This window comes from Chiloscyllium plagiosum, unplaced genomic scaffold (genome assembly GCF_037043375.1).
Source record: "Chiloscyllium plagiosum isolate Xiang-an unplaced genomic scaffold, Cpla_swu_hap1 HiC_scaffold_180, whole genome shotgun sequence".
NCBI lineage: Eukaryota > Metazoa > Chordata > Chondrichthyes > Orectolobiformes > Hemiscylliidae > Chiloscyllium > Chiloscyllium plagiosum.
The window spans coordinates 406615-411827 of record NW_028270319.1 but is presented as its reverse complement, the minus strand read 5'-3'; positions in this window follow the sequence as shown (position 1 = coordinate 411827).

Sequence of the window (5213 nt, the reverse complement as noted above, 5' to 3'; positions counted from 1 at the left end):
GGAATGATTTGAAGATGCCAATGAAGAGATGGTCACCCAGCAACAGTGAGTGCAACGGCACAGACTGGATGGCATCAACGTGAAAATGTATGTTAGATTGTGCAATGCCTCAGTCAAATGGGATGAGGGACGGAAGAGTGAGTTAGGGAGAGTGCGAGGGAGAGACATCTTCAAGAACTTTTGGGTTTAAATCCTGATACATGAAACGCAGAAATATCAGTTAACAAAATTCGATGGAAAACAAATCATCACCTCGAAGAATATTATCATGTGAAAACGATTAATTGTTTACCGTGTTTCACCAAAAGTAAACCTTTGAGAGAACTGACCGCCATGATGTGGATTCAAGCCGAATTCGCTGCAATCACAATGCAGAATACGAACTATTGAACGGTTACAGCATTCCACAGACAACGTTTGCAAACTGCAACCAGTATGGTAGTGGAGGAAATGTCAGGAAGAATGTATAATATCAAGACTTAGCGACAGGCATGTAGGAACGCAGAATGAACCGAATCTTTAACCTTAGCGTCCCCAGAGACTGTGGAGATTCCATGAATGAGAGTATTGAAGAATGGGATTAATGAAACTCTCCAAACTCTTGGGACAGTGCAGGATATTGTTGAAATGTATGCTTCAATAGCAGTATAGTTCAACATCGGCTACTTCATCACTTTGCCCACACATGGCAGTACCAACTGCTGCATGCAATCACACATAATCCCAGGTCCGGACCCGGAATCAGAGAAACTGTGTGAAGTATGCACGAAGATCCAATCGGAAATTGGGATGGAATGACGAGAGAGAGGCGCATGTGTTTCCGAGGTTGGGACAGCTCCTGGTCAAAAGCGGGGCGGAAGGAAATACTTTCCCTCATTTATAATATTATGACCATGAACAGTACATGTTGCTGAGACAGCCGATTGGCGCATCTCGAGCGTGTGGAGACTTTAACTTTGGGGTGCCAAGGTTCGAAATTTCATTTTCCTATTTGGATCAGTGTTTTTGACATTGACAGTAGGATCTGCTTTGTCGCATCAGCTCAGAATCAGCTTCTTGTTCCCAATAAATACTGCAACCTGGAGAAGGTGGTGTTGTGGTTTTATAATAAACTAGTCATCCGTGGGGACTCACACACGGAACTGGTAATGTTAAAGTTCGACGAATAAAACCTGGAATGAAAGCCTGACCTCAGGAACAGAGAACATGCCTTTAATTTCCTGCAATCCATTCATGCATATCGCTTATGCAGGGGATGCCACCATCTTTATCCAATCCGGTCTACTTGTGACTCCAGGACCTGAACAACATAGCTGACCTTTAATTCGAGAATGACGATCATGTGGGAAAGCAGGCCATTCGGCCCTTCCCATCGACACCATCCCTTCGAAGCGCATCCTATCAGACCCACACTCCATACCAATTCCTTTCCCCTTCATTTTCCATGGCTGATCCCAGTAATCTGTACACCTTCAGACTGTGGGAGGAAACTCACACAAGGAAAGAGAGAATGTGCAAAATGCACACAATCACATGAGATTGGGATCGAATCCATGTCTCTCATGCAGCGAGACAGCAACGAATCAGGAAGAACAACAAATGCTGTCCTGAGCAGCGACATCCACACCCTGTGGGTATATCGGGAAGAATAAAAACACATTCACAACATGGACAACGGGACTTGTGTCTGCGTGGACATGAGTTGAACCTATCGTTCTTCCTGGGTAGATACAAGGACACCGATATCACAGAGAAACCAGCGCAATGCGGGATTCAATTATCTGCTGAAGTGGAAACTTATCTACTCAGTCAAACTGGGGACAGGCTATTCAACAGTCCCGTGTGTGGGAAGGGCTCAATGAGCAGAAGAACCTCCAGAGTAACCAGCAAGATTACATATCCCAGAAGGAGATCAATTAAACTGTCAACGCTGCTGTTAATCCAAACCAGCTGCCAGTTTCATAGTGTCAAAGTCATAGACTCACACAGCATGAAAACAGGCCTTTCACTCCTACCAACTCATACTGCACATAATGCCAAACTAAATGAGTCGCATCTGACGGCTGTTGTAACTGCTGAGGGTTAATAATGCCCTTGTGATATTATTACTGCATTGTTAATATGAATGTCCAGATATAATTCTATGGACACGGGTTCAAACCCTGGCATGGCAGATGCTGTAATTTTATTTAAAAAAATACCTCGAGTCTAATGGTGATATTGAATCAGTTGTTATGGATCTGATTCACTAATGCCTGATAGGGAAGGAAACTGCCATACCTATCTGGTCTGGCTGGTATGTGACTCCTGATCCATAATATCGTCGTTTATTCTGAACTTCCCTCTGGCAATAAATAATGTACTAGTCATGAATGAATAGCTTTTGTTAATCCCACTGAAACTTTCCAATTCATTTATCGATCCAAATATCCTGCAAATATTGTAAATGTACTTTCATTCATCACTTCCTCAGGAAGTGAATTGCACCCATAAACCATCCTCTTTTAAAGAACAAGCCTCTCATGTCTTATTTTAAATCCCTCTTTTCATTTTAAACATTTGCCCTCTCGTCTTGAAGTGCCCCTCCTTGAAGAAAAGACAGTTACAGTTAACTCTAGCTGAACTCTCAATAATTTATAAATTTCTATCAGGTCGCCTTTCAAATTCCAGTGTTTGAGTGAAAATATTCTCAGCCTATCCAGCCTTTCGTTATAACACAAACCTTCCCCACTAGCCATACGCTGGTATCCCTGTTATAAACCTACTCCAGCTGAATATTTTCCTTGCTATTCCTGGGCGACAAGAACTGGACACAATATTCCAGAAGAGGCATCACCTAATGTCCTATTCAACTTCAACATAACATACCAACTCCTACTCTCAAAGGACTGAGCAACGAAGGCAAGATGACACTTTTGTTAACCATTCTGTCTATATATGAAGCAAACTAAAATGAATTATGTACTTGCATTCCTGGCCTTCGTTTCCCACAACACTAGGCATTGCCCGATCATTAATTGTATAAGCCCTACTCTTATTTGATGTAGCAAAATGCAATACATTCCATTTATCCAGATTGAACACTATGTGACATTTTTCTGCCCAAAGACGCATTGGATTCAGAGCCGTCTGGAATCTTAGATCACCTTCTTTACATCTCCAATTCTGCTGTCCTCTGCAAGCTTATGAACCATGGCTTCTACGAGTTCTATTGTTTTCTCATATAGGTCAACGATTTTTAATTATTTGTCGTGGCCATCATTTAGCAGTTTGCAAATCATGTAACAATTAGTCATGTAGTTAACCATGAGGAAGAATGCCATAGACTGCAGGGAGATTGGAAACAATTGACAAGAAAATGTGCTGAAAGGAATTCAATCCAGTTAATTGAATGATAATGAATTTGGGGAGGAACAATGATAAAAGTGTGACTGTTAAAAGTAATAAAAGAGAAATTGGAGTAGGCATTCACGAATTTTTGAAGGTGATTGGGCAAGGGATCAAGTGGTCTCGCGGGGTAAGAGATGCTTTCTGTTCTTGAAAGCAGGTGGGAATATAAGAGCAGGGAAATGATGCTGGAACTTTAGCAACTGCCTGTTCAGAGAACAGTCAGGGGACCGGCCACAAGTCTGGTCATTGCGTTAATCTTTTTTTTTCCAGAAGAATGATAAAATAGACGATGGAGGGCGGAAAGAGACCATTTGGCCCATCAAGTCTGGATCAGCACTAAATCAGATCTTCGCTGACAATGCTTCAAGGCAGGCTGGCACGTTCCTTGGAGGGGAACTTGCAGATTGAGGTCATTCGATGCATAAGTCCATAAGACAATAGAGCAGAAATTAAGCCAATCAGCTCAGTGAGTCTGCTCTGCTTTCTGTACTGCGAGCGCACCTTGCCTCCGACACCATGGGCTCTTATCTTATTCTGTAGCCTCCTGTGCGGCAAATATCAAAGGCCTTTATGAAGTCCCGACACATAACATCCAATGGCTCTCCTTGGTCTACCTTCCTCGTTACTTCCTCAAAGCGGAATTCTTACAGATTTATCAAGCATGGCCTCCCCTTGAAACCATGCTGACTTTGCCTTATTTTTACATACATTTCCAAGTATTCAGAAATTTCTTCCAACGCAATAGATTCCAGGACCTTTTCCACAACCAAGTTTCGGCTGATTGGTCTGTAATTTGCAGCTTTTGTGTTGTTTCTTTTTAACGTGGGGTGTCACGTTTGTGATTTTTCAGTCCTGTAGCACCCTTCCTGATTCTAGCGATTCCTGAAAGTTCTCCACTAACGCATGCACGATTTCTTCAGTTGTCTACCTGGCGGGTACTCCACCTGATCCAGTTGATTTATCCACTTTCAGGCCATTCAGTGCTTCTGGCACCTTCTCAGTGATGGCACGAGACTCACTTCTGTTCCCCCATTCTCTTGTATGTTTGGGTATAACTCATGTCTTCCACTGCGAAGACAGGCACAAAATATTTTTTCAGTTCCTCAACCCATTGTCGACTTCTTCCTCTCTTTTGCGTTTATATGAATAGAGAAACAACTGCAGTCTTCCTTTATATTCTTAGTTTTCTTATATTTAATCTTCTCCCACCTCATTTGTTTTGTTGTTGCCCTTTGTAGGTCTTTGTGAGCGTTCCAATCCTCTAATTGCTCACTGCCCTTCGCCACATTATATATTTTCTCTTTTGCTTTTATGCTATTGATGACTTCCTAAGTCAGCCATGGTTGTCTCATTCTCCCTGCACCATGCCTCATTTTCCACACGATGTGTCTCTGATGTGTCTGCTGAATTATGCTCAGACACTTCTGCCATTGCATTTCCACTTTCCTGCTTTCTTGCTAGGCTCCTCACCTCACCAATTTCATCCAGCTCCTCCCTCATGCCTCTGTAATTGTCTTTATTCAACTTTAAAACCGTTAACTCTGATCGTATATTCTCCCTCTCAAATTGCAGGGTAAATTTAATCATGTTATCATCACCGCCTCCTAAGGGTTCCTTTATCTTCAGCTCCCTTGTCACGTCTGCCTCATTGCACAACTCTAAATCCAGTATTGCCTGTTCCCTACTTGGCTCCACCACAAGCTGCTCCAAAAATCCATCTCGTCGACATTTCACATTTGAATTGAATTGAATTTATTGTCACGCGTTCTGAGGCACAGTGAAAAGCTTTGTCTTGCGATCAATACAAGCAGATCGCAGTGTTA